This window comes from Petaurus breviceps, unplaced genomic scaffold (assembly GCF_028583685.1).
Source record: "Petaurus breviceps papuanus isolate PSGF00001 unplaced genomic scaffold, PetGlider_PUasm1.0 428, whole genome shotgun sequence".
Lineage (NCBI taxonomy): Eukaryota > Metazoa > Chordata > Mammalia > Diprotodontia > Petauridae > Petaurus > Petaurus breviceps.
The window spans coordinates 1835606-1848677 of NW_027186331.1; the positions used below are offsets into that span (position 1 = coordinate 1835606).

Here is a 13072-nt window from a genome sequence, read left to right on the forward strand (position 1 = left end):
CGCCTACAATGCCAGATAGCTTTTCAGTTTCCCAAAGGGCTCAGAGTCCAATTCCTTTGGCCAGGAAAGGTGATTTGATTTCAAAGGCATGCTTCTCATAGCTCCCCAGTGGGGAAGTCCAAACAGGGAGGAGCGTGGGATGAGGCTCGGAAATGTTCTCATTCCAGTGTCTGCGTGTGGGACGTGAACCCCCCTGGGAAAGGCTCAGCTTTAAGTCTCCAGCTGCTCTCTCGAAGCCTCGAGTCAAAACAGCGAGGACGAGTCAAGCCGCGCGGCCGCAGACTTTGGGCGCCTGCAAGTTGTCGGGCCTTGAGCACCATCGGCCAGACTTCAGTCCATCCAGCTGCAGAAGGGCCGCTTCCAATCTTAGATAAACCCATGCCCGGGAGCGGTCCATGAGGAACCTTCGCTCTGTACAGATGACGCCTCTCTGGGACTCGGGCACCGGGCCATCGGTTTAGGGCAGAGACAGACCCTCCGTTTTATGGCTGAAGAAGCTGAGGCCCAGAGAAGGAATGGGATGTGCCCAGTGGGCAGCGGAGGGGGGTCTGGAACCCAGGTCCTCCCGACCCCTCAGCCCAAATGCCCTCCTCCTTCTCTACCTGCTCTCCCTGTGCTCTTCTGGTCTTGGTCTCAGCCAGCGCCAGGGAGGCTGAGGTCACCAAAGCCTGTGGGGATGCAGGACGGCGGCTGCAGCGGCTCTAGCATGCCCAGAGACTTTCACTTAAACTTGCATGTCACAAGCCAAAGGCTACAACTGCACATATGTGAAAGAAGAAAGGATTTAGGGTTTTTTAGTGCCATCTATGGCACTGTCCTCCAGCTACAGTTCACTGTGGGTGGTGGGACCAATGCAGGCCTGTGGAGCAGGAAAGCTTGCTTTCCTTTGCCAGAGGCAGCTAGCTGGGCCAGTGAATAGAGTGCTGGCCTGGAGTTAGGAAGACCTGAGTTCAAATCCAGTCTCAGACATTTACTAGCTGGGTGACCATGACATATCAAAAATGGAGATGATAACAGTCCCTCCCTGCCTGGGCTGCTGTGAGATAAAATGAGAACCTGTCTGTAAAGCTCTGAGCACAGGGCCTGACATGGAGTAGGTGCTTAACCAAGGCTTCCTTCCTTCCCCCTTTTTCCTCCCTCCTCCTTCCCTTCTTCCTTTTTTTCTTTTCTCCCTCTTCTTCCTTCCTGGTTTCCTTCTTTCCCTTCCTTTATTCTCCTTCCTTCCCTCCTTCCTTTTCATTCTTCCTTGCTTCCTCTTCTCTTCCTACCATCCCCCTTCTCTTCCTCCTTCCTTCCCTCTTTTTCTCTCCTCCCTCCCTCCCTTCCTTCCTTCCTCCTTCCCTCTTTTTCCTTCCTTCCTTTCCTTCCTTCCTTCCTTCCTTCCTTCCTTCCTTCCTTCCTTCCTTCCTTCCTTCCTTCCTTCCTTCCTTCCTTCCTTCCTTCCTTCCCCCCCTTTCCTTCTCCAGTTGCCCAAATCGGGACTGTTCTGGGGATGTGATAGAATAGGGCCTAGAGGGCCTTGGGTGGGTCATGTGTCAGAAGTCAGCATATCTGCTGGCCTCGACCTAGACACAAAAGTCCCAAGAATGCAATGTGGAAGAAGTAAAAAGCATTTATGAAGCACTTATGTGTCAGGCCCTGTACTGAGCTATTTCCAAATATCTCCTTTGGCACAACAACTCTGTGAGGTAGGTGCTGTTATTATCCCCATTTTATAGTCGAGGAAACTGAGGCAAATGGGGTGAAAGGGGCTTGCCCCACACCACTCCGCTAGGAAGCATTAGCCTCAGCGCTCTGCAACTGTGGCGCCCCAGCAGCCTCATGCCCTTGGCAGGGAGCTCCCAGATGGCAGCGCCATTTTGCCTTTGCCTTCCTATCACCAGCACCTAGCAGGCCACCAGTGTTCTGGGGGGAGGCGGGGGGTGACCAAGCAGACGCAGCACTTGACGTGGGGCAGCCAGGAGGCAACATTCTGCACCGATTCAGAATTCTTTCAATTCCAATTTCCCGATATCAAGTTTGGGTCTAATGATGTATCTCTGTCCTTGAGATGCATTAAAATTACAGCAGAAAACCTGATTAAATGCCACAGGGGTGGATAGGAGGAAAAAATGTGAAGCCATACAAGCACTCTGGGGCGCAGCTGCTTCTGATCTTGATGGGAGTTCTGCACCAGCTGTGGGCCATCAGCAGGCAGAGCCGGCCTGAAGATGTCTTTTCCCCAGCCCGCCCTCGTCAGGCCTGGTGGTCCTCCAAAGGGAGGTGCTGAAGGAGGTCAGAGAGGCAACCTGACCAAAGTCACCTGCTACCCAGGGCCCACAATGGACACCCACACAGATCACAACTAACAGGAGAGCTCACAGTCTCTGCTCATTCAATGATGGGAACGCTTACATTCCTTCCAATTTCATGCTTGCCTGGAGTATGAATAAAGAGGAGTGAAAGAAAAACCATTTAATTAGGAAAGATTTAAGCACCAGACAGACATATAAGCAGGTGAGTGAAGGAGGGATGATCTAGACAAAAGTACACATGGGTACAGAAAAGGTAACACCATCGCCATCACTGATGGGGACATTTACTGGGCACTTCCTATGTGCTAGGCTCTGGTCGAGTGCTTTACAATCATTATCTCATTTGACAAGATACTACTAGGGAGGATACCTACAGGTTGTGCCAGGCGCGCTCTAAGACTTTGGGAACACACTTTACTTTTTAAATGGCTCCTTGGTTGGAATGGAAATGGAAGAAAGACATCAGAGCTGGCCTGGAGAGCGGGCAGCATGAAGCAGGTGTGGGTCAGACGATACCACCTGGCCTCCAGCATGCACTTCAGTGATGCCCCAAACACACTCTCAGAGCAGGACAACAGAATGGGAGGGAGGAAGAAAAGCTGGTCTGACCTTTGCTCACTGGGTGACCTTGGGCAGGTCCCTTCCCCTCCCTGGGACTTAGTTTCCTCCTCTGAAGGACAGGCTCTTCTGACAAAACCATCTCTTGTCCTTTTTGGCAGGGTATGTCCTGGCTTTCCCACTTTGATCTGCGTTGGCCGTCTCAGTTCCTAGAAGGGTCGGTGGCTGACTTTCTCTAACAACAAGTAGGCCCATATCCTCCTTGGGTGCAAGTGCCAAGGTGGTGGTTGGTATCTGGCTCTCAAGGCTGAGGATCTGGGTTCTGATGCTGCCTCTGACTCCTAGGAGTCATGTGTTACCACTGTGGGCCCCTCCTCCCCCTCTCCATTAGCCACATTCCTGGAGGGACCTGACTAGTGAGAGACAACATATCCAGATGGAAGGAGACAAAGATGTGTCAAGGGCAAACAGGTCTCCTGAGCAAAGGCACTGAGTGTCCACAGAAGGGACTGCCCAGGTCACCACTGGGCGACTTGGGAAGTCTGTTCATGCTGGTGACGGTGCCTGCTGGAGCAGCAATGGCTGACGACAATGACAGGCCGAGGATCAAGCAAATTCAACGAGGGGATGGAGCCCTGAAGCTTGTCACAAGTAAGAGGACACAAGTAAGGGGAGCTCTGTGGGGACTCCACAAAGAGGGGAAGGACTTCCAGTCACCGGGGCTGTGCTACCCATCTGGCACCCAAGTTCTTCCTCATGTACTTCATTACTATTTTACCATAATCCTGACAGGCACCAGTGTGTGCAAAGGAAGAACACACCCCTGGGTTGGGGGGCCGCTTCTCTAACGACTGCCCTTGCTTTACCTGCTAAGTAAATATACTTTCCAAAAACCAAATAAGTCTGGCTGTTCATCAACAGAAAGCACACTAGTGGGGACTTGTGAGCGACATTACTAGAAACCCCAACAATCCTCAGGGTCGCCCCCTAGAAGTCTGGGGACATAAGAGTAATTGCCCCCTGGGGACCAAGCTTGCCAATGCAAGTGGGCACTGGGTGAATGATCCCAGATGGGGTGCTACCAATAAACAGATACATGCAGGTTAAATACAGAGCTGGTGGAAGGTACCCTAGAAAGGAAAGCCAGTAGCTGAGGGAAAGCAGAATCAGAGCATCTCAGCTTTTCACACAGAAATTTGTCTCTGGTCCCCTCTCATGGCTCAGCTGTTTGTGAACACGGGGCAGACCTGACACCAAGCACACTATGGAGCGCACAGGCTGTGTGTGGCCTGTGTCATCACACCTGTGATCGGTGGCACTGCCCACACGGTCATGCTGCTCCTCACATGAAACAGAAGGGAGATGTTCAAACGACAGGTAACATCTGATGGAGTGCACCGCCAAACGCACGAGTCCTGGCATGGGCGGGCAGTGGAGAAGGATCTTGGAAGAGGTACAAGGAGGAGGGAAGCTCAAGCTGGAAGCCTTAAAGCAGATTTCCTTTTCTTTTCCAACCTTAAGTCAGATCCTTGGAGGTCTATTATTTTGTTTGCTTATGTTTTTAAAATATCCATCTTTGAGCCTTGAGAAAAAAGGGTGGTGGTGGTAATGGCAGCCTCTGAGTGCCTTTTCTTTGTTTGAGGACAAGGATTAATGATGAACTCCAAGATCTTGGCAGAAAAAACATACCCTGATCACCATTTCACACTGAGACTTAACACCATGTAGAAGACAAGCTGTTAATTGCTGAATGTTAACCCATACCCTGGGAAGTAAATCTAAAGACATTCATAAATGTGACTGATGCAAGTGATCGCTGGGGCTCCTTACTGTCCACTTCAGCACCACCTACTGTGTGTGTGTCCAGGTCAGGTTTAGATGACACAGGCCTTAATTAAGGTCCTTCCCATTCACATTCTCAGTTGACAGCTACAAACCTTTCTGATGGCAGGATTTTGCCTGACATGAGGATGGGTATAATAAATCTGGAGAATAACATGGTTTCCTCTGAAGGATGTCCAACCCTGAGAGGGAGGCATGCAAAACGACCCAAGAAATTCACAGAAAGTAGCTTCTACCAGGGGTCAGCTATACAAATCCACAGTCTTAGGTGTTCCCTCCCCCTGCCATCCTCCCCCTCCTCTCTCACTGCCTCAGGGCCCTAGCACCCTCCTAGTCCCCTAGGCTCACACCCTAGGAGTCATCTTGGACTCCGCACTCTTACCCCCCACGTCCAAGGCCTGTAGATATCACCTCAACAGCATCTCTTGTCCATTTCACCTTTGCAGCATCTCCTGTTAATTTCACCTATGTGCATCTCTTGTCTATTTCACCTTTGCAACATCTCATGTTGATTTCACCTCTGTGGCATCTCTTGACCATTTCACCTTTGGAACATCTCATATTGATTTCACTTCTGGAGCATCTCTTGTGCATTCCATCTTTGTAACATATGTTGATATTATGTAACAAGTCAGCTTGTCTGACTGCTGGACATTCTTGGGTCTCTGTGGCCAAAACCATCCTCTTGGTGACCAGCTTACAATACAGCATGTCCCCTGCTCTCCATCTGCCCAGCTACCACCTCCCAGCAGGCCCTGCTCACCTCTCCTGACCTAAGGTAATGGTCTCCTCACTCCAATCATCCTCCCTGGGCTGCTTTTCCCAAAACGTTGGCCTGATGGTGCCTCTCCCCATGCAATCAATCCCAGGGGCTCTGGTTGACTAGGGGATCAAACATAAATGTGGCTTGGCCCCATCCTATCTTTCCAATCTTCCCACACCTCACTCCCTGGTCACACACTCTGCCACTCAGGCACAGAAGTACCCTCCCGCCCCCCCCCCCCCCCCCCCCACCCCCCCCCCCCCCCCATCTCCTACCCCTTTGCCTTTGCATTCACTAGCTCCCTGCCTGGAATGTTCCCTCCTCATTTCTGCCAGTTTCCTCCAAGATCCAGCTCAAATCCCACCTTGCTGAGGTTTTTCTAGGTCCCCCTTGCCCCCCACTGCTGGAGCCCTCCCCTTTAAGGAGGAGGTCCTGGTCCGTGCACATGTTGCTGGGAGCTCCTGGAGGGCAGGGATGCTGCTTTCACCTTGCTTTGTGTGCTTGGGGCTCAGCCCAGTGCCGGGCATACAGTAAGTGCTTAATAAATACTACTTGATCAGTTCTTCTGTCTGTCCATAAATACACAAGGGATGAGTGATAAACAAGGAGAATTAGAAATGTGACCCACTGTTAGAAAACACCTCCGGAGGGGTGAACGGGTCAAGACTGGGGGCAGGCAGATGGCAAAGGCAATGGCACCGTGACTGAGCTCAGCAGAGGGACAAATGACATTGTCATCCAAGGAGCCAGGGGCCACCTGGACCAGGGAATCTGGGAAACAGATGACAGACAAGCCTGGCAAGGAAGGATGATACTGTGGCCACAGGGGTCTTCAGTTATCCAGACCATTGCTGGTGTTCCTCCTTGGCCCAAAATGAAGGCTCAGCAGTCAGCCTGTCTCACTGAAACAGAGGAGGAGGGGGCCTGAAAGACCCAGAAGTGCTCTGGGGGACTCAACGTCCTCATCTACAAAATGGGCAGGTGGACAAGGTGACTTAGCTAGAGGCAGGATGCCAGACCTCAGACACACACCATTAGAGGATGTTTGGTCAAGTGGGGGCAGCTCAAATGAGGGGTCACAAGGAAATAGCTCATGTGCCCCCTGTGGTATTTACCTCAGCTACAAGCAAGGCCTTGGACACACAAGTTTTTATCAGATGCTAAAATCGGGCTGGGATTGAACCTCCTTCATTGAGGACCTCCCTGGGAAGGTCCCCAGAGATGGGGAGCACTGTGGGGAGATCAGGGCTCAGGAAATAGGGGGAGAGCCATGGGCCCGGCCCCCCCTGTGACCCCTGCCCCATCCCAGTCTTTGCAGGCTCCCCGAAGGAATAAGCCATCACCATTTACTGCTCTGTCTCTGGACATGAGATAGGTGGTCTGTGCAGGCAAACGGCAGAATTCTTTTATGCAAACATATTTAATACGCCTTTGCTGGATGCCCAGTCAGTCAGTCACTAAGCATTTACTAAATGCCTACTGTGTGCCAGGTGGCTAGGTGGCACCATAGTGTACAGAGTGCCAGGCCTAGAGTCAGGGAGACTCATTTTCCTGAGTTCAAATCCAGCCTCAGACACTTCCTAGCTGAGTGACCCTGGGCAAGTCACTTCACCCTCTTTGCCTCAGTTTTCTCAGCTGTAAAATGAGCCAGAGAAAGAGATGGTCAACCCTTCCAGTATCTCTGTCAAGAAAAGTTCAAATGGGGTCATGAAGAGTGGGAAATGACTGAACACTGCCACTGAAAACTACAGTGTGCTAGGCACTGGGTCAAACACCTTGGATAGGGAGAAAGGCAATAAGACAATCCCTGCCCTCCCAGAGCTCCCAGTCTAATGGGGGAGACACAGAGGCAATGCACTAAGAGTGACGAGCGGTTTGCAAAAAAAGCCCCTTCTATCTTCTCAACACAAACCCACTGTGACGGAACAGAGGCCCAGCACTCCAGAGAATTACTGGGAGCTGCTGGGGAGGCGGGGAACAGGGTTCCAGGACAAGCATCTGACAGCTTCAGTCAGCAGCCGTCTCAACATTCCGAAGCCCTGCCCCAGTCCTTGAAGGATCCACGACTGCCCCCAGCCACAACTCGGCCAAGGTCTCCCCAGGCCGCCCCAGGCCAGTCAGCAGCCGAGGCTCTCCCAGTGTGGTGGAGCTGAGTCTGGGGTTGGTACCAGAGGTCGGTCTGGCTTGGTCAGACCTCCCAAGAATACGGGGTCAGACGTAAGTCTGTCCCTTCTCCCCCATCAGGTGTGACGAAACGGCTGCTTTGGAAACCTCAAGCTGAGTACCACTTTAGAGAGGGACTATAAAGGCTCAGATCTCCTGCAATCATAGCTCATCCTGGTACTACTGATAGGATTTTGTTAATTAAACCCTGAAGCCCTCTAATTCAGGATACAACTAGTTAACTCCCCAGGCTGGATCCCGCTAACCCAACAGGCTGACTTTTTTCAATCAGCGGTGTAATTGGCACATCTGCAGACAGGAAATCCTCCACACCGCTAAGTTTCCCAGTCTATTATCTGGGACACCTGGTGTGGGTGTGTTGATACAGGGAAAAACAATGAATCACAGCCCGACTACACTTCAATTAACCAGCTTTAACTGTTAATATGCTTAATCCATAAGGGCGGAGTGTGAACAAAAGGACCTCATTCTCTTAAAATCTGTCTTGGGCATCGGTGGAGAAACAGCCACCCAAAGCCAGGCTTGGACAAGGGAGGCTGAGGTGCACCAGACACAGGGGGGACTGCCAGCGGCCAATGGGGATTCATTGGCCAGGGGAGGGAGGATCAGCTGGGAATGGGGGCATCACATCCAATGCTTTTTTAAAGCTGTGTATGGGCTAAGGAAGCCTAGATGTGAGGGCCTGTAGGAGACAGTACACATGGAACGCTGGGTGAACATTCAGGGTGATGGGAGCTATTATGGGAAGACAGGGGGATCAGCCCTTTCCTTTCTAGCCTTGTGTGAGCAAACGGCTGTTATAGACTATATGAGAGGTCCTGGTTATCAGGGAACCACAGCATTATCTCCCCATGCAGCACCTCTGTCAGGAGTGGGTGCCCTGAGCCTCCTCCCATCTCCTTGCTAGGCATCCTGGATGCACCATTCATATATGGCATCTCCCTGTCTGAATGGTGGCAGCCCAGCACCTGGCACACAGGAAATCCTCCCTCAGTACATACTGATGGCTCACTTCTCTAAAGCAAACAGTTCATTCCCCCGCCTGTTCACCCCCCCCCCCCCAGTAAATGGCGGGGCTGAAGTCATTTCTGTTTAAACAGGAAAAGGTCCTTGACTATTTATGAACCAATGTTGAGTGGACAAGTGTGAGGGTTTAGTCAGCAGGGACAGTTCACCTCTCTGAGGGCAGCCTGGCAGCCTCCCCTCTCCAGTGCCCTCACCACGTGGGTGCTGGGCTCTTAATTAGCGCTCTGGCCCCTCAAGAAGACTCCAACTCAAGTGCCTCCCCCACCAAGGACAGACCAGCACAAGGCCAGCCCTGGGTGCTGCAGAGCTCTTCCTTTCCTGGGACTCTCATCCCATCTGTGGCATCAGCATTCATGGGGGGAAGACTCTCCTGATTTACATCTTTTAGTATAAACGTCAAGATGAATTTTAGAAAAGAACCTTAAGCACCAAGAGGTGTGGGCGGTTCTGAGAAAGGCCCCGGCCCACCACCTGCTCTCGGGAAACACTGGGGTGGAAGCCTCGTTTCTCATACTTGCTTCATGTACAAAGACAAATGACAAAATGTGAAAAGGCTAATACTTCCAAGACTTCTGCCCCCAGTCCTGCTGGATCGTTAGAAATATTTAAAGGGAGCTTATTTCCACGGATGTATGAAATTTGACAGGCCAAGAGAGAAGTCTGACAGAATAAGAACCCAGCCTGGATTGACCTGGTGAAAATCTCAGCCCTGCTGTTCAGGGCGGGGGGAGGGAGCAGGCTGCCCTGCCCAGGGGCCTGGAGGCCATGACCACACCCAGTGAGGGAGCTGTGGGCAGAGCACTGGGGCTGGGGGCAGGAAGGCCTGAGTTCAGATCCTGCCTCAGGTTTACTAGCTGTGTGGCCCTTCACCTATGTGCCTCAGTTTCCTCAACTGTAAAATGGGAATAAAACAGCATCTATCTCCTGCAGTTGTGGGGATCAAATGAGACAGCATCTGTAAAGTGCTCGGCACACAGTAGGGGCTTAGAATGCCTGTTTCCTCCCTCGCCCTCCAAGGACCCTTCCAGTTGGAAATGATCCTGTGAATGATGAAAAGAAATCCTAAGCATTTAGAATGAAATGGAGGATTCTCATGTGAACTTCAAACATGGAAAACTGGCTTTATCATCAAACCAGCAGATACGGCCAGAACACGGAGGAGCCCGGCTAGGTGAGGGCTATGACCCAGAGCCCACAGGCGTCAGAGGTGGCTCTGGAACCCACCTTCTTGGCTGTGAGGCTGGCTGACTCCCCCTCCACTGGGTCCTGCTGCCTGGGACAAGAACCAAGGCCCAGCTCTAGGGAGTTCCCAAAGCCCTTTTGGCCCACGAGCCCGGTGAGGTGGGAAGGGCCAATGTTGCTCCAGTTTCACAGAGAGGGGAAATGGGCTCAGAGAAGGAGTTCCTTGTGCAGTCACCTAGAGAGTGCATCGAACACTAGAAGCTGGGCCTAGCTCTCCCCTCCCCCCACACCCTTTCCACTAGTCCCCTCTAATCAGCTGTGGCCCCATGGGCCCCTCTGGACAAGTGGCTCCAGTCACCCCGACCCAGCCCCCAGCCACGTGGCTCCAAAGCACTTACTATCTGAACCCCAAAGTTCCAGATGAGAACCATTAAGAAGCCCCAACTCTGGCCACCTCCATCCTCCAGCCCACCTTAACCCAGGCTCCCCTGGAGCCCAGACATGGACAAATGACTGACTCAGGTCTCTATCTTCTCTCTGCCTACTGTATCTCCCACCATGAACCCAGAATCTAATCCAGACAGAAATGAGTTCTTCCCTCAACAGAGCTGGTGGACGTAAAGTATGCATTACACTCTGAGGCATGTGCAAATCACTTCAGTAGCTGGGGCTCCCTTGAGTCCCAGGACCCTTCCTGTCCCCCCTTAAACAAAAATAAAGGGACTACACTGGAGGCAGCTTTGATCTTTCCACGTTTTCCTTCTTAAAATGGTTAGGTGGTGCCATTAGGGCCCTGCCCGGCTCCTAAGAGCCTGCAGGTTGCAGGGCAGACACTGCTGAGATGAGCCTTCAGGCCTCTGTCTCTTCCTTAGTCAGATGAGATGGTCTCTGAGAGGCGCTGTCCCAGGACTTAAAAAGCATCCTGCTTTTTAGAAGTGTCTGTCAGCTCCGTCCCTCCCTAGCCTAACAGGCCTTTCTACCTCTTCCACAACACTGATATTCTGATTACACAATCAGTGCTGATGTGGGGTAAAGATGGTGGTCTTTAATAGCCAAAAAATAGAGGAGATTGTAAGGGACATGATAGAAGCGTGAAGGTACTGGCCTCACAACCTCCAGCTTCTGTCAGCCTTCCGTTTCACAGGACATAACTGCTAGTGAAGTGCCCGTGCCCGAGGATCCCGTCCACCAGCTGGGCTCAAGCCCAGTGACTGACATGGGACTCCTAGGGCAGTGGGCAGCAGTGCTGGCCTGCTCTGAAGTCGAAGACCTTGGCGAGCCTCAGATTCCTCCTCTGTCAAATGAGGGGCTGGTCCCTTCCTGCTCCCTCCAGGCCAGGGGCTCTTCACCTTCTGTGCGGCCTGGAGCCCCTGGACAGTCTGCTCTGCTCATGGGAGGAGTTTTGAATCATGGAAGGCCTCGTACTGAGGTGATAATGTTCATGTCCTGTGCATCTGTAGTCCCCATGGTAAGAACCGCTGAGCAGCGGCTGTGAGCTGCAGGTCCAGAGCAATTGGAAAACATGACTCCCGGATATCTTTTCAAAGAGTGAAGGTGTGGGAGGCCCCTGGGGGAACTGTGGCCATTACTCTGCACAGCCCAGTGTTCTGCGAGGGACCTCATAGGCTCCGGAGACCAAACCCCTTTTAGAGGGCAGAAAATACAGGTACAGGGAGGAGCTGAGGCCCACCCACGTCTAAGGTAGGGCCTGCCGACCTCCTCGTTGGATGTGGAGCCAATGGGATTATCTATATAAAGGCCAAGTCTCAGAGTGTTTGGTGAGAGCTCATGTTAGGAAGATGGCAGTCCCTCTAATCACGCCACGGCAGGGGCCAAACTGGAGGCCCAGACCCCAAGGCATCCAGGGGACAGACGCCACTGAGGGCAGAATTCTGGGCAGGGACCCACTGGGCAAAGCTTCCCCTTGATGCCCCCACTATGACACAAATGGCTTGTGCATCTGAGAGGCGACCCCTGTGCAAAGACCTCTGCCAGCACTGAGGCCTGAAGGTCATGAAGGCCCAGGCTTGCAGTGGAGACTCTGCCTAATGCTAGGGACTTCCTGTTTAGCCTGTGACAGCCTGCTTGTACAGTGAGGCTGGAATCTCCTCGGGGTCAGGGGCTGGCACACAGTAGACACTTTACTAGATCTTGAAGGACAGCCCTCCCGCCTGCCTGCCTGAGTCAGGGTCGGTGGGGTCAGACTCATGGTGCCTCAGTCTCCCTTCCTGGACCAGATGAGTCTGCAGACACTTCCGAGCTCTGACATTTTCTGATCTCCAGGTCCTTCCAGCTCTAATCTGCTAGAAGTCTCTAAGATTTGCTTTAGAAAGAAGGACCTGGGGATGCCCAGCAGAGAGAACAGAAGCTCTGAGGAGGGGGACGTGATTCCTGTCTTCAAACATTTGAGGGGCCCCCACCTAGAGTAGGAATTAGCCTTGGTCTGCTGAGTGCTGGCAGGTGGAAGTTACAGGGACACAGACAGGCACGAAAGAGGAAGAACCTTCTAACAATCAGAGTTACCCCAGGGCAGTTGCCTGACAAGTAGTGAGTTCCCCTACTGGAGGTCTTCAAGCAGATGATGCGTCAGGCACTTAGAAGAAGAGGATTCAGGTAGGGATGAGCCTCAGTGGCCTCAAATCCTATGAGACTTCTTTCCTTTTTTTTTTTAATTGGAGGGGGGAAGGAAGGCAACTGGGGTTAAGTGACTTACCCAAGGTCACACAGCTAGTAAGTGTGTCAAGTGCCTGAGGCCGGATTTGAACTCAGGCCCTCCTCACTCCAGGGCTGTGCTCTATTCACTGCACCACCTAGCTGCCCCCCTTTTTCCTCTTTTAAATCATATTTTATTTTTCCCCCAATTACATGTTAAAACAAGTAAAAATATTTTTTTAAAGTTTCGAGTCCCCAATTCTCTCCATTTCCCCTCCCTAGGACAATAAGCAATCTGATCATGTAAGACGTTTCTGTGTGAGTCATTTTGTACAAGGAAACTTGAACAACGACAAAAAAGAAAGGGTGTGAAACATGGCAAGATCCTTTTGTAAAGGCTTTGTTCCTAATGCACCCAGGGAGATGGTGGGGAGCTCACTACCCAGGATCCATGCCCTTGACTCGTCCGGGAAGTCCCAGCCGGCCGCCCCCAAGACAGATGATGAGACACAAAAAGGACAAGCCGTGTGCTGGCGGGTCTAGACGCCTCACACTCGCCTACGGCCCACGG

General features: G+C 52.1%; 1 protein-coding gene across 4 annotated transcripts in view; it reads right to left on the reverse strand.

The window, feature by feature from the left end:
- TXNRD2 (thioredoxin reductase 2) overlaps positions 1-13072 on the reverse strand; it is a 93943-nt gene that overhangs the window by 27537 nt on the left and 53334 nt on the right. The window lies entirely within an intron of this gene.